The sequence below is a fragment of the Ischnura elegans genome, chromosome 2 (genome assembly GCF_921293095.1).
Source record: "Ischnura elegans chromosome 2, ioIscEleg1.1, whole genome shotgun sequence".
NCBI classification, from domain to species: Eukaryota; Metazoa; Arthropoda; class Insecta; order Odonata; family Coenagrionidae; genus Ischnura; species Ischnura elegans.
Genome location: NC_060247.1, coordinates 140,239,828 through 140,265,837, shown reverse-complemented (window position 1 = coordinate 140,265,837; position 26,010 = coordinate 140,239,828). Strand labels below are relative to the sequence as shown.

The following is a 26,010-nucleotide window of genomic DNA, read 5'->3' as shown; positions in this document are numbered from 1 at the left end:
CTACACAAGCCAGTCCGCCTCCATAATGTGTCCTGACCAGAGAACCAAAGTATGAGAGGAAAGTGAGAGAAGAGGAGTAGTTCCCTTTCCAGTCATAGTATGGGCTGCTTTGAACAGCACGTATCTATGGAAACCGTCCCTTATTTTGTTCTGTGAATTTGCGAATTTTGAGGATAGGCATTTATATGCGTGTATAGTAAAATGTATTTATGATGCGTGTGTATTTGACATTTTTATTTTGAGAGGTTTTTGAAAATAATCAGTGTAATTTTTGGCCACGGAAAAGAAATGAGAGAATCATGTTTTTATTGCATTATTTAGGGTATTTTTGAAAGTGGTCCAATCGGAAATTTCACCACAAATGTATAGTTACGATGTGGCAAACTGGGTAACGTATGTTTGACCGATCAAAACTTAGGAATCTTATTGGGAATTTAAACATGTTTCACCATTATTTTAATGAACGAAAACATATCAGCCGTAGAAACCCCAAAAATGTGTGGGTCGCCGCGGTGATGTAAGCGAGTTCAAATTAAGTTGATTGTTTCCTTATTAAACTACGCCAACATTCATCCGCAATTGCGAATTTAAAAAATCAATGTGTTCTTTGATGACCCACATGTGGCATCGCGTTTAAATTAACTTTTGTTTGCCTCTTTACTAAATGGCTACCAGCAGTGGCGGACAAGGGGGGCTAATGTAAGTGGGGGTTGAAATTCCAGCATTGGTGGGGGTCAGAAAAAATACTCTCTGGTGTAAATTAGATACCCTAAGGGGGGGGGATATCACCCCTTAAGTCCCCCCCCATAGTCCCCCACCACTGGCTACCAGATATATGCATATTTAATCGTCGTCTAGGAGGGCATCATCAAAGAGGCTGCATCATCAACACATCCTCGTGGAAGGTGATCTTTGTGAGTCTCAGCCAGCAGTTTTCGCATGCATGCATTCATTAGCTTGCGTGACCCACTCGCTCTTCTGCCCCTAATTAGTCTGGAGTACTTAAAAGTCTCGGAAGGGATTGCATATACAAGGGGAAAAAGGTTCCGGCAGAATCATCGCATATGACCGCGAAGCCGGAAAGGGGCTCTTTCGCGCTCCCAACGGAAAACAGTGTAAGATCACAGTGATAGCTGGTGAGATGTGGAGTGGACTAGGATATGAAAGCAGCAGCACAAAAGGCAAAGGTTCATCTGGTGTTCCGCGGTGGCCCATTTCATTTGTGCCTCCTCGATTTCATTCAAATTCTAGACCACTCTGAAAAGGTTTTTGTTTACAAATGGTAGCACCAGGTGACATTACGTGAAATTTGCCGTGACGTTAATGTTAAAATTATGCATATTTCCCTGTAAAAGATTGGCTGACGACCCCATTTTCGACAAAGTTTGTCGTACTTAGGTGCGGAAATAGACTTTTGGCTAGACATATATTCTTAAAAGAAGGAGTTAGCATAAGTTGAATAGGTGAAGGCTCTTTCTCTTTACCTCTGCCTATCCTATTCATTCATGTTGGGCTACATATTGAAACCAAACATTGAATCCGAGTCTGATGATAACGTAATTCGGTGGATCCCGGCCCGTTCACTAATTTGCATTCGATAATCATCGACGCCGTCATTTATTTACTTCTGGTTCACCTTTAAGGATTCAAGAACGCACTTTGTCTGAAGTTTGGAAATATTAAGTTATTAGATGGGAAATAATAAAATATCCGGTTAGAGATACCTTGCTATTTTTTGTTCAGCCCGCCTCGTCTGTGAAAGAATTAGTTTTTTTGTAGTCCCCCAAATGGTGGATTTAATTATTCCTGACTCCGGAAGTGTTCTTAGATGAGAGAAGTGTCAAAGTTTGAAAATAATTATTTCCGTATTACGAAGACTGAAATTAATTGATGCAAAGATTCAATGGCCTTCTTGACCCTTTACCACCGCGAATTGACGTTTTCTTATATGCATTTCGGTGAGATGAATGAAAAATATTCATAGTTTACACAATACCTTCATGTTTATACAAATGACTAATGGGCCACCCGGGTTTAATAGGGAAGGATAGTACCCATAAGTAGAAGTGGGACACTTAGAACCCAATGTATTCCGCGGTTGAGTCGAAACTGAAGCAAGACGGTGAGCGGAAGACGCACAACAGTAAACAATGGATAAAATGATTTCCGTGTACCGCGCACCGTATCAGCTTATACCTTGCTCCACAACACAATGGCCAAAAACGTCTTTTGAACGCATACCCCAGCAAAAATGTTTGCACTGAGAAGATTAATCTATCTACGAAAAATTGTAGGATTTTTCTTCTTCATAGGAAAATCTTTCCTTTTCGTAGAAACATTAAGTGATGGTTTCGCTGGTGGTGGGCCCTTGTGGCTTCTAAAGCGGCGAGGGTATTCCCGTGCCGCTCGTCCTTCCCTATCCCTTCCTTGGAGGCGTCGTCGGGCACCTTTCGCGGCGGCGCCTCCTTCCTTTCTCCTGCCTTGTCCTCCCCCTCCTGCGGTGCAGAGGTGTAAAGATTATGGCTTCAGACTTCGGCCCAGGAGAGTAACCCCGCGAGCCCGCCCCGTGTGTCTCGTATCCGCTGAGAAGATTAATAGGCGAGTGTATGGTCCTTTGATTTATATTTTCCCTTTTATTGTCTCAAGAGATTTATCTACCTGGCAGGATGTCCAATCGCAGAAGTTGTATGATGTGACGCAATAAATAGTAATGAGAGGACGACGCGACGCAAAAGTACGCGTCGAACGCAATCGAAAGTACCATTAAGTGGGCTTTGGGAGCAAGAAATACACCTATATTCAAAATTTGGTCGCAATCCATGAAGCAGCATGGAAACGCATAGGGAACAGACAAACAGACATCCTCTTTTATATTTATATGTATATTGGCTCTTCCTTATTATAGGCAAATAAAAAATCCCACAAATATTGCAGGGAGATTATTTGACCCTTTTACTATGATTTTCTCAGACTTTATAGTACACTTACATATGACTTCGTTTCTGATGCTTCCAATTTGTTTATACATGATAATTCATTGATGAAAATTTTGGTTTTATTTTAAGAAAGGAGAAAGGTATATCTATCTATAAATAAAACAAAAACATTGATCATACACCAGTTATAATTGAAATATGAGGCAGAATTAATTTTTTGTTTATTAGCATTTTATTTCTAGTATGGTCATGATATTGTGATAGTTTGGAATTTTTAACTTGAATAGTAATGATGATTATCGGCTGAAAAATCTAAGTTGAAATATATTTCTTCTGTATGAAAACTAAAATAATGCTCTTGTTCCAAAATCTATAAATTCCAAATAATCCATATCAGAAAAATGCCATTCAGCTGTTAAGAAAGAGGTAAGGAGTTAAAATCGTGCTCATTGAATTCATTTCACAGATATTCCAAAGATAAACTGGAGACTTCTTTGAAATGTTTAAATATTTTGAAGCCAAGTACATTGTCTCTCACTGATCCGCAATTCTATCCTTTGTCAGTGGCTGGGTAAAGCAGCTGCAACTTTCTTCCTTCCTCTTTCTTCCTCTCCATTTAACGCCGATGATCCAGTCCACAACGTTCAACTCTGCCGCTATTTATCATCATCATATTTTGCGAACAAAAATCACGGAAAAAATTAAATCTATTTTCATTGGTAAAAATGATTTTGTTTGCTCCAGTGTTCCAACTTAAGCCTATAAATTATTTGCGTCTTAAATATGCTTAAATAAATCAAAATCTGTTGGCAATATTTTTGCTTATGAGCATTTTTGCTAGTCCCAGCTCTTTCCTGTTATTCAACGATTTAAAATGTTTGGCATGCAAAATATTTTGCCGATTGTTTTGTTAGCATTAAACAGTAATTAATTTGGAATCAGAAAAGCATACACTGAAAAAAAAAAATCATGGTTTTGGAGAGGAAGTATGGATTAATTAAAATGCAAATTTAAACTAATGAGACAAAATCCAATTGAAAATACTCGAAAAATAAATAAGTTCGTGGTAGAGAGCATGTGTATTCAGAAAAAAGACGGAAGTCAGCGAATTATTATTTAACTATAGGAATTAAATTTAGCAAGCGTGTTTAACAGGTAAAAAATTTATTAAAAAACTAACATTTCTAGCAATGGCCGGAATGCCCACCTTCTCTAATTTAAACTAATCCTTTTTATTATAGGTGTTTTTTGTACATACCATATTTATATGTCGCATGAAAGTGAAACTAGAAAATTACTAATGCCTTTCTTCCACTTACTAAGAAATGACAACTATTGCCTAATTTTAAACTTTTTACTTTTATTAAGGCAATATATAATGCAAGAGTATTAATAATCAACCATAATATGGGGATAGCAGTTTTAAGGAGTTCTTACATGAAGAAAGATTTCGTGCTTTCCCGGCGAATGGACTTGGTAAAGAGTTCTCGGGATCGCCACCGGGTCAGGAACTCCATATCTGCCAACGTTTCGATGTCCGACTCGGTCATCGTCATCGTCATTCACAGCCCTGATGACGATGACCGAGTCGGACATCGAAACGTTGGCAGATATGGAGTTCCTGACCCGGTGGCTATCCCGAGAACTCTTTACCAAGTTCTTACATGCTTTGTTTTCATAGGGTTGAAAAGCTCATGACCATTGTCTTCCAGATTTCTTTTGAACTGAATTATTTTCAATAATTAATTACATTTTTGTCCCTAATTTAGCAGGAGTACGTGACATCATCGACTAATTCGTGAAGGAGCAAATTCCGTTGATTTTTATCCATTAACATCTGGAAAAGTAGGTGCCGTATCAACAATTGGAAAAGTGTGTATGTTTACGTTTACTTTTAAACGTCACCACAATCGTAAATAAAATAAATTTGGCACACATACCTTAGCTAATAAATTTCCTTCACTTTTTTTCGTTTCTTCAGGGGTTAGGATTTGGTTGCCATCACATTCCTTTCGGAGGAGAGCCTGACCTCTATCAGCCCTACGTCCGCAGCACTCCCCTCGCCTGGCATCCACTGCTCACTAAAGGTATGCCACTGCTTAACGTTTGTCGAATACTAATTCATGCTTGGATACAACAGGGTAATTTCCTTCATCAAATAAAACGAAAGGCATTGATTGCGATTCGTTACCCGCCATTAGTGTATTCATAATATACAAATTATTTGGTTTTAGAAATCCCAGTTTAGACGAATGGCAACGGTCAATTTTAACCGCATTTGAAAAAGGCCAGATTGGCGCCCATGCGATGCCATTTCACGTGACGTCACAGGGACCTAGTTTCTACACGAATAGATAGGATTTTTACATCGTCTGAGATTACCAAGCATGCATGAGTCACAGAGCTCAGGGAAACATCTCTTAATAATCACCTATTAAAATTGGCTAAGGTCGGAAAGTTTTCTTCGTTTGATAAAGTATTAATAATCCTTATTTAAGCCAAGCACTACCAGCTAGTAGGGTACTCTGCTACCTGCCAGCATCCTGCGTCGTATCAGCGCTCAAAGCCTCGCCCCAAGGTCACCTCACTTGCGGCAGCGGGAACCAGAACGACGTCACACGAAGTTTTCCCATCATTCATACTTAGCCGTCGCGTTTTCACGCGCTTGAAAATTTTCACTTTTCATTTCATCGCGAAAAATATATGTCATCATTTAAAAATGTAAAAGCCTGAAATACGTAATCCAGGAGGAATAATCTTTCGATTTAGACAATAAAAAATAGTAATAAACCACCCGTCAAACTGATCAAATGGATTCTCCTCTACTTTCCTACTCGGTCAGGTGTTATGCTGCCGACGTTTCAATGGATTACTCCGCGTAGCAGAGCGTTGATCCTCGATTGGATTATTTTCTCACCTCTATTTAAGTGTCCAAACCGTCGTTTCCGAGTCAGGTGACTCCTGATTGGCTGGTGTCCTTCTCGCACGTCGATTTTATAATTTACCGAAGGATAGGCCTCCACGATTGGTTCAGAGCAGATTGAATTTCTTCTCCTCCTGCTGAATCTCAAGGGCTTCTTTTGTCAATCTGTCTCAATATGTGACTGTCCAACTGATCATTTATTTTGATGCTTTACTCTGCAAATCTGATAATTAATATTCAACTTTTATCTGCGAAAAATCCACAGAGGAAAAATCATTCGCCTTGACGCACTATCTGTGCATTGCGGGTGACTCCGTAAAAAGTTATCACCGTGGCTAGTCCCGGTACACTTTAATAAGTTTTATCTGTATCATATTACTCATTTCTCTTTTTCTCCAATACCTTCTTAATAGGATAATATTTGTATTGAACGTGTCGTTTAGAAACCTCTTACTCTGTCTTAAATGCATTTAATTTTAGAAGACAATAACCCAATGGATTAAGATAAAAAATTAAGTTCATAAACTTACAAATGCTTTAAGTTCGTCTCTATAGATGTCGAAACAGGAGATAATTTGGGGAGAGATGCATATGAGTTCCGAGAACGCTTGAGGAAATTCAGCAGTTACTATTAGCAACTAATGCATTTGAAATTTTTTAGTGATTTTTATTTTGAGATTTAACATATGGAATTTTTCATTATTCTGAAATTTATATGGAATGGGTGCTAAGCAAAATTTTAGGGCCCTTATTAATAATCCGAATATTCCTCTGTCATTTATTTCAACCCATGCATTTTGAAAATATTGATAAGTACTCGTATTAAAATGAGAATGATTTCTATAACTTTTAAAGTTAAAGTTGCGGGCAGAAACGTTTGTAATAGCGGCAAAACAAAAAATTATTAGATATTTACTCTTGATAAACCAGGCAGATGGGTCTTTACAGGAAGAGTAGCGAGGCAAGATGGAGCTGAGGAATAATTTTGGCTTTCCGTGGCGTCCAAATGAGCTCCCTTTTACGAGTATTCCTCCACTTTAATACCTCATGCACCCTTCTTCTTAGCTAGCTAGATTATAACTAGAGAAGCTTCCTACATTAATGTGCACGCTTAGCAGGCCTCTGTTATCAGCACTCCACCCATGCATCCGGCTTGTCGTCAGCTGAACGAATTAGTCTGAAACGTAAATTTCCATTGCCTCTCCCAAAGTAAAGGCTGACGATCAACATGCTGAAACAACATTAGAGCTTTAAAGATATTAGATTTTTCTGATAAATAATGTTTTGTTAGCAAAGTATGAATACACACTTTGACAAAAATTATTTAATGTTTGGGTATATTGACGAGACTTTTACATTAGCCGTTGACTGAGTTCACAATTACGCGTTTGATTAATTTTTTTCATGCGTGAGTTTTGTGGACATTTTTAATCGAGGAATGATAATTGAAACAACAATAACATTTTTTATAAAGATGGAGGATATGTGTCCTGAAAACCATGCCTGCTTTCCACTGAGAATATTTTGCCGTAATAGTAATCAGTGATTTTAATTGCGTCTCGAACTTCATAAACCAATAATTTTAGTTGGTTTCTGGCGATATGTGGAATTTTCTGAACATTTTGAATGAAAAAAAATATTAAAAGGAGCATATTGAATGAGATAAATTGCAAACTTTTTGGAGATGCTTCTCAAAATAAGAATCCCTTTTTCTGTTTTTAAATTCTTTGTGCCTTTTAGCCTAACCTATGCGATTAGAATAATAAATTGCATACCATTAAGTAGTTGGAAACAATAATGTCTCTCCAATCTACTAGACATCATACTACATAGTGATCTTTATAGTTTATCTAAACGACCAAGGATAATGGGATTTTTTACGCTTTCTTGCTCTTTGGTAGAGGTCTTAAAGTAAATAAAACCATTTTATGAGGGAGGATATTCTTGAAAGACGCATAAAAAATGCTTTACGTCATGTTGTATTTTATGATGATATTTGCAGAAAATTGAGGCAAGCTTGCTGCTGCTAATTAATCCATAGAATCAACCGTGATAATTATACTCATTACTCCTTGATTGTCGTAAGCATAATTCGCAAATTGAACGAGAAAAACTACGAAAATGCGATGGTGTGTAACAAATCAAGAGAAAATTGTTTCTAAAGCCTTTTTTCTTGTCGTTGTGGATGTAGTAACATAAGTGTCTCAAAAACTAGTCATTTTTAGTTGATTAAAGCGTATCATGTAGGCGTAACTTGAGTCGGTCTTAGTGGGTGTTACTTGTCCCTACAATAGAATCGACAGGGTACAATCACCATACTGCCTTAGTACGGCATCTAAATGACCCCTGGATAACAAGTCAACTATTTATCAATTTTATGAATTGAAAGAATGAATTACTTGCCTTGTGATTCGCACATTTTGCAATAAGAAGGAAATTTAGGGGATTTTAAATGATATACTTACTCAAAGTTTTTCACATAATTTGGGATTTTCTGATGAAGAATATTACTGATTAGGCGGTTAATTTATACGCGAGATGCAATTAAATTTTCACTGAGAAGTAATTTAGGGTAGTAGGAGTCTTTCGTGCAGCAAGTGCCCTCTCCTGGGGCCATGAATATGCATTGGAGGAGGAAGCAGAGTGTCGCTGGCCCATGGGCCCGGGAAATGGCGGAGGAAAGAAAGAGAGAGAGGGAAGAAGAATGAATGTTTTGAGGAGGAGCCTTCTGCGGAGAGTCATCGGAGCGAGAGAGGGGGAGGGCGGGAGAGAGAGAAAGCACTCTGGCGGATGGAATTTGCATGTTTGTTGCTGCTGGGGAAAGTTTAATTCAAAGTGGGGAGGAGGAGGGGGAGTGCAAGGGTCGCCCTATAAAAAAAAGCAGCGGTTGAAATGGCGGTGGATGACGACTGCCTGGGATTTGCGGCAAGGAAGAGCAATCCTCATGCAATGCCTGCGATGCGCTTTTCCGGCTTACCTACATCCCGACGCATTCATGGTTTTTGGTTTGCTGGCTTTATAAAATAACTGTTGAGTGGGATAAAAGGTTGCGTGAGAGAGACTTAATCACAGGGGTCTCCCTGGCCACAAGTAAGGTTGTTCTGTGGGACAATGATCCAGAGAGCAACCTCTCTTTTATGCGACCAGGGTAACCCCAATGTACCCCCTCTCATGCATTCTCCCACCCAGTTTATTTTAAAAAGCCACTTACACTATTGAGAAAACCACAATTCATGAATACAGGATGTTAGGCTGGCGAAAATAAATTCAATCCTTACTTTTAGATACCTCTATCATTTGCAAGCAAATAAAGCATGCAGTAGAAAGTATAGTATTATAAAATTGTAATGGGGCTCAGTTACACTCAATGCTAAAAATTTGTAATCAATGCCGAGCAATAGAATTTTAAGACGTCACAGTTACTTACAAATATAGTTCACGTTACTTTTCGGTAACATCTTTAAAATGTCACACGAGGTTTACGCACCACAATTGGACAGGTTTTGCAAAGAAATTAAAAGCTAATTAGTTCATGTTTCAAAGAATGCATTTTTATTATAATCTGCATCACTAAATGAAGAGTAGAGAAATATTATATTACGTTACACATTCAACTAAGAGAGCAAGTGGAGTTGACAAAAATCATTGTGCATTATTGCGCATATTTCGAGGGCCGAGTTTGAAATGGCATAACTCGTGTGGTATACTATTTGAGAGCTTTCTGTGATTGCATTTTCAGTTCATTTCCTCTTACCAGTTGGGCTGCGAATACAGTGCTCATTAAAGGTGACTTTGTGAAGCTACGCTTGAGGCGACACATTCGCCAAGGTGCCGGATTGCAGAACTCCGTGTTCCGGTAGGCATACGTGCCCCAATAATAAACGATTGCTTTCAGAAAGCATTGAGTGGATTACAACTAATAGTTATATTTTTTTAAACGAAACACTTAAAACTAAAAAGTAAAGAAATATAATCGTTACCAGTAGCGCAGTTATTTTACTCAGTTATTCTGCCACTGAAAATTTTCATACCATTCAGATGCATACAATCTTAGTGTCTTCGTATGATAGCGTTAATGGCGAAAGGGAGAATGTCTACCAGCAGGTTTAAAGGATACATCTCTACAAGAATGCAACATTATAATAGAGAACAAAATTTTCTCCAATAATAGGGATAAATAGATAGATTAATCCAGGCCTATGAAGCTTTAATGACAATTTTATTCTTCTTTTCATTGGTACGCCAAGGACATGAAGGTATTTTTTTCTTCCGTTTTTGTGGAATTTTAGAATTAGGTGCATAGGCGGGTCTAGGGGGAGCACGGGGGCACGTGGTCACGTACCCCCTCCAGAACCTTAAAACATACGCAAGATTTTTAATGCGGTCCCATTATCATTGCGTTCGTTTTGTATTATGAGGTATCCTTGTGCCCCCCCTCAGGCCAAAATCCTGGATACGCCCATGCTTGTGCCCCCCCAGAAAGAAATCCTGGATTCACCCCTGACTAGGTTGATTCTAAGACGGGCGTACAAGCTTTATATGCTGATAGCATCCAACTTATTTATGGATATTATCTTTAGGTACAGTTTAGGACAGTAATTTTTTCTTCCTCAGTGGACTCGCTTTATTAATGTTCACTTGCGGGAATTTACGACGGGGAGAAGGTTTTGAAGGACCTGGGGTAGAATTTGGGGGTTGAGGTAGTTGGGGGTGGCGCTCATCAGGGTGCACACCGGGGATCTTAATGGATAAAGTGCTGTATGGAAAAGAAAAACCACCCTTAGGCCCTCTATCTCCCTCACCTCTTAAAGTTAAAGAGGCTTATAAACTTAGGCAGTAATATGTAGGGATTAAAAAATTTATTCTATACATATTTTTAGTTCCTGTAAGAACTGGCAAATTCCATACATACATATTTAATAAATATGAATGTAAAGTCTGGCATTCCTGGAGCTCTTTCGGTCACCTTAGCTCTCAAATGAGTCAGGAGGACGCATACCCCCTTCTCGAACGGTCTTAGTAGGTAATTTATCACGATTTACAAAGTTTTGCTATAGTTTTGTAAAATGTATATATATAAATAAGACTTGAGAATATTTGCCAGTGGATAAATTCTTCTCTGGTGTTACAATAGGTTAGTAAGAACTTACCTCAGCCCTGAGGACACCAGAGACGAATTCTAGGCGAGCGTTGGCCTTTAAATGGACCATCTGACCTGGTGTAATACTCGAGAGGAATTAATCCAAGGCATCCGCCGGAAAAGTCTGAAATCTCATAACATTTGCGTGTCTCAAGCTGAAATCTCATAACATGTGTCTCAAGTTTGAGAATTTAACGTTTCCACTATTAACACAGACATAATTTTGTTATTATTTGTGATTCCAATAAATATTCATTAAGTTCGACTCTTTAAACTAAACACACAATATGATTCCATAAGTATTACGCGAGTTATCTTTCGCCAAAGATGAGCGAGGGTGAAGAGGGTGATCCTCAAAAGGAATCCTCACCTTCTGTCAACACTTTAAAGTGAAAGGTGATAGAATGGTAGAGAACCCATATTTGCCATGCTAATTGTATTTATTGACTCAAAATGATTTATCTCTATCGTCTACATTTTTACAGCACAAAACAGGGCAAAATACCAAGCGCTCAAAGTTAAACAGCAATATAAAAATACAAATAAACTTTTCCGGGTCTTACCACATAGTTCAGATTATATGTCAACGTTTTGCGGCCCCTGGTGGTCGCTTCTTCAGGAGAAGGTGATTGGGCTACTTTAGGTGTTGTTTGAAATGTATACCCTTCAAGTGGGTTGGGTGGAGAGTATTTACTTCAACCCATACCGAAAGCAGCCCAATCTCCTCCAAAGAAGTGACCAAGAGAACAAGTCAAGTCAGCGGGGGTCGCGAGGTCGGGGTACAACCTGAACCACGCCATAAAACCTGAAAAAATTTATTTTTATTTTTATCAACCGAATGAAAAATGAACCGCGAAAACCTCAATGAAGAATTAGATAGTATGATTTTACGTTCAAAAAACGGTTACATTATTGAGGAAGAAAATTAATCAAAAACGTGGAGACTGATTTTTAAAAATCGTTTATCACGTAGCATAGAAATAATTGGTTAGTCTCACGTATTATGCCGTACTTAGGTTGATTAAATCGCTTGAACGTTAAATCTCCTCAGTACTAGGGCTTGATTTTCTATAAAATCAACAGTTATATTCGGTGAAATAAGAATTCATTCCGTTTAATAATAATAATAAATAATAAAAATTTACTCTCGCGGTCTCATTGGTCTTTTAGACATAGGTAAATGAACAATTAAAATAAATCATTTACCTAATTGACAATTAAATAAAACGTTATCAAAATATACAACTCATAAATCCTGAATAATATGTACTCATAGATTGAATAAGTAGATGATACAAAAATACATAGCGTGAATGAGAATGCAACAATACTAAAGAAAATTTTTATAGAGTAGACAAGGACTAAATGTGTCACCAATTAAGCACTCTGAGAGTATGATTATGAAGAGAATAGGTTGGTATGTCATGGAAGAGGACCCTACCACCCTCCCTGTTACCCTTTCCCGTCAGGCCACACGCAATCCACCACGAGGGGAGGCAAGCAAAGCCGTAAGCACTTCCAGGAAGCTATAGACACCCTCTCGCGACCTTTACTGCCTGGTGCACGTGGCAATGATGAAATTTGTGCTCGCGTGTGACTCAAAACTCTGGTGGGACGTCTATGCACTCAACGACAAGTTTAGAAGTAACTGACAATGGCCTCAGAAACCACAAGTTTAGGCATATAAACACTTTTCAAGGGATACTTGTCGTAGAGGTCACACATACAAAAACGAAATCAATGTTTTCCACTATATTTAAATTATCAAAGAACGTAACAGGCGTTATTCACTCGCCGGAATTGACCGCTGTAGAAGCTGACTATTCTGCTTGGCTTTAGCAAACTACTGTGAAGAGCCAAAGAGAGAGTCGATTGGGACCTTAATTCTATCTATTTGTCAACTTGATGAGTTCAAATTGCAAAGCCTGTGAATGGATGACTCTGAATTTACGCCATGTGCAGCAATGGATGACTATGTAAACAGAGCAATAATCGTTGATTCAACAATGCAGCCAAAGAATTTTATTGCAGTTTGATTTTTTTTCAATTAATGAATTGTGAAAGAAAAATGGTAAGAAAATTTTTAATTTTGTCTATTTTTGTATTTGTCACACAAAGATGAAAATATTTCCCTTTTTTCGGTATCATTTTCTTTGTTTTTCTACTTCTGCTAACACGAAACTTGTTGGTACTATTGCGACACTCCTGTCATTATAATAATGCCAATATCTCGCTTTTAAGCTGCTAATATAAAACACTAACTTGGAAATGTCAATATAGGTTCAACTTAAAAGTTCAATATTCCAGCAAAATTTCGGCGATTGCAGCTCCGATGGAAACGATGAAACTACATTCTAATTGTGAGGAGGCAGGGACTAATTTCATAATTTTAGCAGCCGGGGTGGATGATGTTGAAGAGAAGGGGTTGCAACCCTCGAGGAGAACACTCCTTCCCGTCATGCCTGCATGGCGCTGAGAGGGGTGGGTGTTGAGAGGGCCCCAGCAGCACGAACCCCCGCGCACCCAACCACGACCCTCGCCGAAATTTCCGTCTCTGTGACGCTCCCTTTTGGATTCGCACCCCGTGAAGCGCCCCCCCCCCCCACAAATTATTGCACGCGGCTGCAAAAACAATTAAGATCCTGCCAAAGGCAGCACAGGGCTGACTCGCTGGAGTTGCTGGGTGTTGAAAAAAGGAACGGTGGCTACTCCTTATTTATTTTTTTTTAATTCGTGCCCACAAGAGTTTCCACTCCGGGCGAAATGTTTCCTTTGCCGTAAAGATTTTCAAGCAACCTTTCTCCTGGGATGAATGGAAGGCATTAAATCCTCTCTCTTCTTCCTTCCTTCCTGCCTTTATGGGCACTTGTGGCTTAAGCCAAAAATAGCGTCAGCAATGTGGAAGGTGCTCCGTGAGTCATTGCAAATGGTCCGCTGAGATGGCGCTTGACGACGTTGCCAAGTATTTTATTTAGGAGGAAGTACGCGAAAGACATGCGAATACCTTCATGGGCTTCAAAAACATTTCTTCCAGCCAACCTCCTGATGTCTTCAGGTCACTTCTGACTAGTGGTTTTCATTCAGCAGACCGTAATTCGAATATAAAGCAAGAAGAATAAGTAATGAGAGATTAAATCCATGAACGAAAAATAATACAAGGAAAATCAGTGCATTACATGAAGAACTGCTTCCAGTAAATTCAATGGTTTTCGGCTCAACTTTGTGGAAATTAATACACGAAAATGAAAAGGAGACTTCGTTGCTTTCCACAGATTTATTTCGTCCGTACGACATGTTTCGACCATAGAGGTCATTATCAAGTACAAAGATTTCGAATTTTAAGCAAACCCACTCCTTCCACTCTTTCCCCCAATTCCTTCAAGATTATATATGTTTGCTCAAAATTCGAAATCTTTGTACTTGATAATGACCTCTATGGTCGAAACATGTAGTACGGACGAAATAAATCTGTGGAAAGAACTGCTTCCAGTGTAGAGAGATCGTTACATAGCTTTTACTTGAGTCAGGCTAGATAGTTTGATAGAGACTCGGAGGCTGTATGATAGACGTAGATTGTAGGAGAAATATAGAAAAGATATCTGACAGAGCGAAAGGAAAAAATCATCTTAGAGCATTCCAACAGGAGCCATAAAATAATAGGGATATTTTACAATACGAAAAATTATGGGCATTTGTTTTTCCCTTAGACAATAAAGGAATTAAAAATGCTGGGAGGGAGTCTAAAGTCAAATTACTCCGGCGTGCTAAGAATAATTATCTTAATTCATTGTTTTTAGCTACTGTATGCTATGTATTTATTATAATACCTGATTCCCTTACATTTCCCGCCTATAGTACTATTGAAAGCTTATATTTATATCCTATAGAAGCTGGTTACGGGGTAAAAATAATAAAAATCGCACGAGAATGGAGATTCCCGTAAGGAATGACTTCCTAGATTCTCGTAACAACCCACAGTCCCATGCAGTCAGTGTCTCGCAAGAACGATACGAAATAATAATCCATTTCAGCGGTTTAGTCAGCGATAATGGCTCATTCCCATGTGTTTTGTCTCTGGATTTGAAACCGAAGAGGATAATTATCTCGGCTCATAATATTCAACGATAGCAATGTTCGATTTTATATAATGTTTAATGAATTCAATTGATTCGGCTTTTACTTTGTGAAAATCCATGTTGAAATGAAAATACACAACCTTGATAACTTTTCACTGGAAAAATATTTATTGGTAGGACGCGTTTCGACGCTGAGGCGTCACTCTCAAATACACTGTTTATAATATTGACAATCCAATATATACCATAATTCTAGCGGAGGGGGGGGAAGAAGGGTTATACAGGGGGGGGGGAGATTTGGGGAGGAGTGGGAGGGTTGGTGAGGGAATGGTTGGGAAGCGTGACTAAGCCCACGCTAGGAGAGGCAGGTAGGGTTCCTGGGCCGGGGGAAAGGGCCGCTTTGGAGAGGGGTAAATTGTGAAGGTTATGTGCAGTGGTAATGAGAGGTAAATATCTTCTTGAAATTCTCTTTCTCATAATATTTAATGATTATATACTTTTATGATTAGCAATAATGGTAAATATTGACAACATTCGATCATGTATCCTGAAAATTTCAGTATCACTATTATTGATGTATGCGTTACAACTTAATGTAGTACTTTGAATAGATACCATGGGTTTCTATGTATGAAACTGCAAAGCATTATAAGATGAAATGTAGAAATTTGTCGCTCTCTCAGTTCACTTCGACGTCATCTCACGGCGGACTACGGCCATATTTCGTCATCTGAATGACGTGGATATAGAGTGAGTGGGTGAATGCCTTGCTTGTATCCTGCCGTTTGAATTAAGCTTGGCATTTGCGTCACATTGGAGGATTATCAAATATGCCTTCACTGAACCGCACTGAGAGCAAATCCTACGAACAATCCACGGCCGAATCTCAAGCTAAAGCGTAAAGAGTGCAGGTGGAAAGTCATCTGGGATTGGACGGTAATGTTGGGAAATACTTGTTAAATACTACGAATTCCTGTGTGAAGTGTGTAAGGACATAAACTTGTAATGGTGCATAAACTATCTAATATGTGTGAAATTTCAGATATCCCCTTCTGCAGTTACTTGCGTAAATAATAATGGTATCGTTCGATATCGTGGGCTGATTTTTAGCATGAGATAATTTGGTACACATGTGTGAGTTTTTTGGAGACCATGATTAGAAACACCTATATAATGTAGAATTTTTAATTTAGCTTAACAAAATTACAGTGGTAATATTTTATTTAAATTTGACAAAATGCCTTGTAAAATTAAGAAAAGGCGAGAGAAATATATTGACCATCTTCCGGACTATAGCATTTTATGAGTAACAATAGCGGTTAATGTAGAAAAAATTCGATTATGTATCCTGAAAATTTCAGGATGACTATTATTTATGTATGCATGACAGTGAATTTACAACTTAATGTAATACTTTGAATAGATACAATACCAATATATGAAAACGTAAAGTATAATAAGAAAAAGCTAACGTAGGCTCTATCATAAAAATGCAGCAGAAAAAGAAAGAAAAACCTGTGGGTTAACCAGAACGACAAATGGCGAAGATATTATAAAATAAAATATTATTTATTTAATAAAAAGTTATGCTACATGATGGTGATAAATCAAAATAAATATGGAAGCCTAGAACTGGATTAACAACTTCATTGAAGAGATATCATTTTGTCCTTGAGCCTTCGGGCCTTCATCACCTCGAACTCATGCATAAATTCTCCTGTAAATCTCTTGTCAATATCAATGCTATGAAAATAAATTGTGTTTGATATTGTTCGGGAAATTATAGTGTTATAGGAAGCGATAGTTCTCAATGGAGTCATTTGGCTGTGCTTTAACATTCAAGACTTTCATTGAGAAAAAAATGTGAGCGAGTAAAGAGCCTCTTGATCCTCTAGTTTCGCAGTTATCATTTTCGCTTTCACTCCTTGGTGAACTGAGCGGTTAGAACGCTGGATTAAAGACCAAGGAACCCTAACTCGATTCTCGGTAATACCTCACATTATTTTACACTAAAAGTCGGCATAAATTATCAAATGATGGAGTCAGTCACTAGAAAAATGGAAACATGCAAGCTTTTGAAATGATAATTACGAATTCTATCAAAGATGCCGCAAAAATGTTCGTTCGCTCATACTCCATGCCAATAAATTGATTATCAATCTTAAGACGGATATACTGACGCTGTTGTTTCTCCCTCCCCCAAGCTAGTTCCTCTAAAGCCGCTCTCTCTATTATCCTTCTTCATCCGTCCCAAGCACTTTGTATCTTCGGGCGTTCCTTGAGAGACTTCTCCAACAATTTCCTCCTCCATTACATTTATCACGTAGTTTCCTAGTCTTATGACATGGCCCATATCCATCAGTGGGTCCTCCTCTCGCGTGTAATGCTTCCCTTTCTTCTTTTCCTATTGTTTGCAGCGCATCCACGTTTCTTGCCTTTTCCACCCGTATGAAGATTTGAGGATGATTGCTTCATAATTGATGATTTCAAAGTGCACAGGCTACAACGCTTTGAGGTAGTTATTGGATTGAAAAACGAACTGAAATGAAAAATGATGCGAAATACCAGATGCTTACCCTTCGACTCCATCATGGCCTCACAGCGATTGCATGAGAGCGGACAATCAAAGCCCGAATGGTTGTCGTCAGGCATTGTATTGTCACGTCATAGTCGACAGCTGTGAGCCTTAGGTCCGGAATTACAGAACGGAGGGAGGGATTTCTGGGTGTCCTGTCTGTCCATGAAATGGAGACGTTGATTGGGAGCCAGAGGATGTTGGGGACTCGAGGGCCCGCGAAGGTGATGTCAGGAAGCCTTTGTTCATCTACCACCAAGGGGTGATGAGGAGAACAATGAGGAATTTGATGGAGGGATATTTTATCTCTCTTAGTCTTTTACAAGCAGATCTTTGTCATGGCATCAAAGAAATGCATGGAAACTTGTAATTTACTCACATGGTAAAAATCAGGGTGCTGGGTTATCGACGCGGTGAAGATTCAACACTACTCGTTGATCCAAACAGTCAACGAGGAAGAAAAAGCTTTCCATTGGAGAGCTATTTGTTGATAAATTATGTAAAATACGTAAAAGAACATCCGTAAAACCCTAATTCGATTTGAAACTGCTTTGGATTATTCGCACTAATTTTTTTTTGAGTTGCAACATTGTTAAGTTGTAAGCAATAACATAAAGAGAAAAGTTATCCCGTAAAACTGAGTGTTATTCAAATCAGGGTCGTACTTGTTGATAAGGAATAATGAAAAATGCTTTAGAAAGGCGATTGAGTGATATAGTATGGTAAAGAGAGACAAACTGGGTGAAATGTCATTAAGTATTTGTAGCACTGAAACCTTTGTGAGTTATCAGGAATGTATTACAACGCATGAAAAATTTTGCGCACTTTCCCTGACTTACACTCAACTTGGGTTTTTGCGATTCAGTTTTGTTCAGGGTTGAGAATGGCAAGGGTACGGAAGAAATAGGCGTGCCGCGGCATGATCAATACGCATACGCAATACAAATGTGCATTTGCAGAAGAGCGTACTTTTATTCTCTGGTGAACAGCAAACATTTGCTCATATTATTGCTTGCCACTTTTAAATCCGTTTGTAGAAATCTGTCGGAACCGTTGGCAGTTGGTTTAAAAAAAAGCTAGAATCCCGGATAAAACAAACGATTTTTTCATGGAAAAAGTCATTATTGGTGTATATAACAAAAACAATTGGATTATATTTTGAAATTTTTAATATTTCGTCACCATATTTTATATCTGCCGTTCCTTTTTTGATTAATTGAATTTGAACGAACCCTGCTGGCATATACCTAGGCCTTGTCTTTAGCGAGTAGAGAAGGCGGAAGGTCAGCGGAGAAGCTACGCATCGTACGTTTCCAATTTTACAGAACAAGTCGGCCTGTCCACTATGGCATAGAATTGCTTTTCCACACTGAGATGCTATGCCGGCCACTCTTTCTGCCGACCATTCACTCATTCCTTCGTTCCTCTGCATCATCCGTCTCCCTCTTACCACATTCTCTACACAGCAATTGGACATTTTGGGCATAGGCTATCTCTAGGAGCACTAACCAATTAAAGATGATGTGAATACTGACAAAGGTCAACTGCATACAAGTATTTCAACATGATTATTATTCGAGTATTCTAACGGTTTCGGTCGGTTCAACCCATTATAACCTAATGTTGCTTAACTAAGAAACATCAAAAAATGTATAATTTTCAGCTCAATTCAGAAAAGATTTAAAATTCGTTTTCTTTTGTTCCTTACAGTTTAATGGCGAAATACGTAGCTGCCACAATAATTATGATTGAGCAGAAAATTTATATACCTTAAAATGACAAGTCTTGAAATTTAATTTTCCCAGAAGCAGCTCTGAGTTAGAAAGGGTTGAATGGTGTGTTTGCGAGTCAGCCCAGCCTGCTTCCCTTAACTTTTTATTTTATCTAAATATCCTATTCTCTTTCTCACCATCCTTCACGTACATCCCTCCCTCTAACACAGATGTAAACATCCCATCCCCGCTCCACCCAAACCTCATATCTCATCCAAAAATGTCTTCTCCTCACCCACCAAGTCCAGCACTTCGTCGTTCTCCTCTGCTCCGTTTATTTTACCCTCTACATTCTATTCCACTCTCATATCTCGAAGGCCTGAAGTCCTTCCTTCCCCCTCCTTTATCATCGTCCACGCCTCTGCACCGTGAGGCACAACACTCAAGATAAAACTCTTCTCAGGCCTTTTTCTCATACTCTTTCTTACATTGAGATCTTCAAATCATCCCTTTCCTCTAATGAATGCCTATTTTTCTAGCTTAATTTTCCTCCCGAAATCCTCAAACTCTCTGGGTTCAATTTTAATGACGGTCGATCTGAAATGATTCATAAGTTAAGTCGTAAGGTAATGCGTAAGTGTGTAAGGGATATAGAGAGAGAATTGACCGTCGTATATCTCAAGTCGGCTTACCATCTTGAACGCCAGGTTATCATCTTGAAATTTCCTCACTGTAAAAAGTAGATACTTGTGAATATTTACCGATTTTCAAACATTAAAATTTTACCTCAAAGAAAATACCGTGGTAGCAGTTGGAGATGCAAATTAAACTTGACAAGGGTCTAAATTATACCCAGGAAATTTCGTGGTGATTGCTTAATTTTATTTAATAAACAAGTAATGATTCCGTAGAAGAGGTATAAGCCGGTCCAACAGAATGTATTCGTCTTTTTTATGAGTTTTAAATGTAACGATTTTTCACAAGTAATGTTGTTTGATGTGAATACTTTATGCACGGTGCGGGAAAATGTCGGGAAGAGCTAATTCAACATACTGTGAATTTTGATCGATCAACTGTATTTTGCATTTCTTTGCGGCGTATTTTTACTTTTAAACGATCATTCTTGTCATAAAATTGTAATTTTACATTCAATTGACTATTGCTAACATTTCCCTGTCTTTTTTTCAAAATTTATGCTTTTAAAAATTCTGAGACAAATTTTCACGTTTAAGACACTGTTGACTAAACCCACGGAAACAACTCGATGTACCCGCAAAATGTCAAGATGATAGATTTTAGTTTAAAAGAAGTATTGCGTCAGGTAATCTGGACAATGACGCGGTAGTAATCTGATGCATCGATTTTTTGATCAGTAACCTTTGACTGTGCCTTAAATATAGTATTTAACTACGTAGGAAATATTGAAATAAAATTTTCACGTTTATGAAATTGCTCATAGGGGTCCATTGCAGGTAGTCGAACATTGCAATGAGATAGAGTCAGGTTTAAAAAGAAGAAAGACGTGTGGCGTGTAGCACAGGGGTGATGCGTCCTCTTAAGTCTCGATCCTTCAAGTGTCATCGATTGCTTCGCATCTTATTGGAGTGGACACCTTCTTCTTCCTTCCACTTGGAGGCGCGCAAAGCGGCGAAGGGAAGAGCCTCCACTCGCCATCTCGACTAATCTGATTACGCGGCGCGACACAACGCAGGGGGGGGGGGGGGGGGGGGGTGGATGAACGAGGGGGTGACTCTCATCCCCTCGCAGTGAAATGCGAGGAGAACTTTTGGGCCATAATGGAGACAAAAAGTGGAAAAAAACACGTCAAACGATTTCGGGACTACATAAAGATTCACGGCATGATAAAATTAGGAGGAAGGCACGGATGCACGCAGGTATCTTTCTTTCAAAATGCTGCATTTTACTGAATACTTCATCAGCTTCTTTAAGTAGCCACTGTTAATTTGGAATAAATAAGTAAAAAACCATTTTAAAAAATAAGCGAAAACTATTTTAGAGTCTCACAGTCATTGATATTAAGCAGTAAAAATACAAGCATATATAATGTTAAACCGCCTTGATTCCATTAATTTGCATATTTATTACTCAGGAATAAATTGTAGCCTCCTATTTTTGAAATTCCTGGAATCACTTTTGATAAATTTGATAAGAAATTTAGTAAACTTCTTATCAAATTTAGTAAATTTCTTATCAAAACTGATCTCTGATCAACTTTCGACCTTTGCCAAGCAATTTGTCCCATAGAGTTTTGCACGTTTTTCAGAGCAGAGATGTAGTTATAAATGTCTTTCCTTTGCAAGCATCATTTCATCGCTCTTAGGCGACAAGAATTTCCATTCATTCCTTTTTTTATAGCATTTACGGATCTTTAAGTGAAATAATGATATCTTTCTCCGTATAAAAATCCGTTATCAATCTAATAAGATATTCAAGTGTATGTCAGAAAGACGGTTCCTATGAACTGGATTGGCATAAATTGGCCCTTACATGAGCCTCCTTCTACATTTCTTAATGAGATGTACTATTTCATCAAGTATTGAGGTATTTAATAAATATATACCTCGCCACTTCTTTCTACTATGAAAACCTTTCTTCTTGCTTTCGCTTGATATTTGACTCTCTTCTTACTGGCTGAATTAGTTTCACCAATCGTTTTTAGGACAGTAATGACGGTAACTCACATCCAGTTTAAATATTTTTGCGGGTATAAAGGTATCTCAATAATTATTATCTTTTGAAAAATGGCATTTTTAATGCAGTAAAATTATCAGTAAAAATATCAGTAAAAATTGTTTTGTTTTTAATTGAGTTATTTCTGAGGCAAATGCAACGCTAACTGCAATTACGATATTATGTGCATATCACTCGTAGTCATTAACGAGATGATAGCATTAAAAACTGCTCGAAGGTTTCTCAAGCATTTAAAGTTTGCTTTCATTAAATGGAAATTTCTTTTTGTTCACTTTTACTCATGATATACCTAAGAATGCTGTTTTCTGGATATATAAATGATTGCTTGGTATTGTCGATTTAACCCTTCTATTTACTTTTTTACGTTCACGTATATAATAATAATAATAATAATAACTTTATTTGCCCATGTGATACATTGTAGACTAAACTCCAAGTATATAAGGCACGTCAAAAAAAACATATCAATACTAGCAAGACATACACAATCATTGCTGATGTTTTAAGTAGTCATTTACATTATAAAAACAGTAACACAATAGATAATTATAGACTAAATTATTGAATACAGCCATTGTTTTTTCTTTTTTTATAAATTTTGGTAGGTTGTTTTACAATTTTACACACATATGACGAGGTCCTTTAGAATACATGGCAAGAGTAGATGACAGCACATGCATATCATTACTCCTTTTTGTCTCATAGTTATGGAAGTTCTTATTTGAGATAAAATCAGCTTCATGCCTTCTTACATAGAGTATGGAATAATAAATAAATAATGAAGGCAGAGTTAAAATTTTTTGTGACTGAAAAAGAGGCCGACAGTGAGCACGAAAAGGTTTACGACAAATCATTCTTAATAGCTTCTTTTGTATTAAAAATACAGTATTTAATGAGGAAGGAGTTCCCCACAATATATTCCCGTATGAAATTCTAGAATAGAAAAGACCATAGTACAATGTTTTCAGTACATTAAGGCTTACAGTATGTTTTAAAACAGACAATATATAAAATACTGAGTTCAATTGTTTACATAAATATGACACATGAACATCCCACTTTATATTTTGTTCAATATATACTCCAAGAAACTTAAAATTATTCACAACATTAAAATTTTGTAGTTGAGACAGAGTACTATTATTTACAATTTTGCTGAGAAAAACGTAGCTTGTGTTTTGTTACTATTTAATTCATTCAGTTCATAATTGAGTTCATTGTGATTACACCAGTTTATCATTTGCCGTTCACCAGCTGTGATTAAATTTCTTGCAGATTTATTAGATGTTACTACACTCACATCATCAGCATTTGTGTGAATTTACTGTTAGGTTCTTTGGTAGGTCATTTATAAAAATCAAAAAGAGTATAGGCCCCAGAACAGATCCCTGAGGAATACCTTTAATTACTTCCAGCGGAGTGGACAAGTAAATATTACCTTCTTGTTGATAGGCTACTTTCTGATATCTATGATCTAGGTATGTTTTCAACCAATTTAATGCAACACCTCTGATGCCTAATGCCTGGCATTTGGAGAGCAGTCTATCATGATTGACTGCATCGAAAGCTTTACTAAGAACAAAGAAAATTCCTAGAACTTTACTTTTCTCATTGATCTGATCCAGTATGTGATCAATAGTGCTAAAAAGGGCCTGTTCAGTAGACCTAGCTTTTCTGAAGCCAAATTGTTGTGCAGATAGCAGATTCTGACTATCCAAGAAGTCAATAAGTCTTTTTGAGTACACTCGTTCCAGAACTTTACCAAATGTGGGAATAATGGATATTGGCCGATAGCTATTCAAGTTACTTCTTTTTCCTTTATTTTTGTAAACAGGAACCACCTTGGACACCTTAAGTGCATCAGGATAAACACCTTCTAACAAAGACTGATTTACTAGAGATAGGAGAGGATCAAGAATGAGGTCCCCGCACTGACAAAGTAATTTCCCATATAAACCATCAATATCCACAGTACTTTTACCTCCTACCTACGGGTTGCCTACATTAAAACTAAATTCGTTTTTTGTTCTAATGCCTTGATTAAACCATGAAATTCTTTAGGGTAGACTTTGGTAATTTGGACTTTATATTTGATGCTGGTGGTTATAATCATCACTTGTTAGGCTAACCTGCCATCCCCTTGGGTGTCCAAAGTCAGTCTGAGTTTTCGCAAAATTTGAATTTTTAGGGTTCGGGAGGCAGAATATTATACGATATTGAAAAATTCCGGATCTATGACCCTGAAATAAATTTCCAACTTTCCCACTAAGGGCTCACTTTATACTGGAATAATTCATTTTTTGTCCCACACTATGACAAAGCCGCCTTGACCACAATGATTTTGGAGGCATTGCCCTTTTTGAAAGAGATTTAGTGTATGTTATTCAATAATTATTAACTTCTTCGTAATATTCAAACCTTTAATCTAGCTCTCATTTAACATATGCCTCATTGAATGCTGGCTGTATTTGCTGCGCCTGCTGTGGGAAATTTAATTATAAGGGTCACTTCTGTCCAGTTAAATATTAATCTACCCCGCAAGCCACCTCGCAGGCGTGTGACGGGGGTGTTGCAAAACTAATGAAAAGGGAATGCTCTAAAGAAGTTGCGCCCTGCATTTATTAAAGCCCTTCATTTTTGGTGGAAAATCGAATTTCCAACATATCCGTTTGGCATAATATCCCTCTTAATTTACCGTTTCTGTGGGACCTGGGAATATAGGAGGGTTCTAATATATTCTCCGTGTCGTACCTCAAGCAACCTCACCTTTGCGCGCAGTCTCCGAGTCTCTAGCGGCACGCAACCTAATCTGTATAACATTGGTGTAGCGCCATCTGTACGCTCGTAGCTAGAGCTTCGACGAATCGCGCATTTTTCCTTTTAATTTTTATCGAGTTCTTTCCTCGCCACATCTCGTGTGCTCGGTGTATATTCAAGGAACTGTAAGTACGGATGCATAGGTATCACAGTAGCTATTATCTTTTTGGAAACAAGCATAAATATGTAACTGGACACGGGTCATATGCAATCGCGGTGGTTGAGGAGTTCAAAGGATACTCTGGAATCGAAGCCGGGACTTTTCGAAGAGTAATCCGGAGTTAAATCCTCTCTGCCAGTACCACCTCGTTTATTTGCATGCCCTTATTAGGCATAGTTAACCCTTTAAAGACCAAACTAGCTTACCAACTGATTTTTATTATTTTTTTTGCATATCCTATTTATTTTACTGCTAATTAAGACATTGTATGAAAGAAATCCCGAACAAAAATTTTTAAATGCGTTTTCAAGCATGTTCCCAAATGGGAACATTGGACACTCCAGTGAATAAAATTTCGAAGTTCTACTTTTTTTTGAGCATGTATATTTTTCGAAAATATCATAAGTGCGGTAGAAAATACGTGTAATAATGACATCATTCTCTTTATACAGTGTATAAATTGCATTTATGGATTGAAAAACAGTGAAGATGCATTTTTTTCCACATTCGGTGGATTAGAGGCGAGTGTTTTTTTTCGCAGACTACGCACCTTCCCCAAGAAGGTGTATTTAGAATATGCCCCCAGTTTTTCTTCGTTTCACTTAAGAGTGCGTCTTAGGTCCAGGATGAGAGATGATTTTTGGGTGCAGTCACGTGAGACTTGTCGCTACGTCGCGGAGAAACTCCAAGTGCGTTTTCGACCCTTTTCCGCAGATTTTCCTATGCAAAAGCCATGCACTGGCGACACTCATATTCAAAGCATTTGTAAACAGATTTCACCTCCATTTCTTGCTTCGAAGTTTTGGCCTGTAGCTACTCAAAAGTTTGTCCAATACATCAACTCCCCCCATTCCCAAATTATATTTTTTTATCAATTGCGGTTGTGTAATTTCTATCCTTTTCCCTTCCTTCCTAGAAAATCTCTTCACAGAGCCCAATGACTCATTAGTGAAGCAGTT

At 37.9% G+C, this 26,010-nt stretch overlaps 1 protein-coding gene across 1 annotated transcript in view; it reads left to right on the top strand.

Moving 5' to 3' along the window:
* The window catches only part of LOC124153278 (neuropeptide F receptor), a gene marked incomplete at its 3' end in the record, with an annotated part of 334,845 nt that overhangs the window by 253,866 nt on the left and 54,969 nt on the right, over positions 1-26,010 (top strand). The window contains exon 4 of the mRNA XM_046526376.1: positions 4,918-5,023. The remainder of the gene's footprint in view (positions 1-4,917; positions 5,024-26,010) is intronic.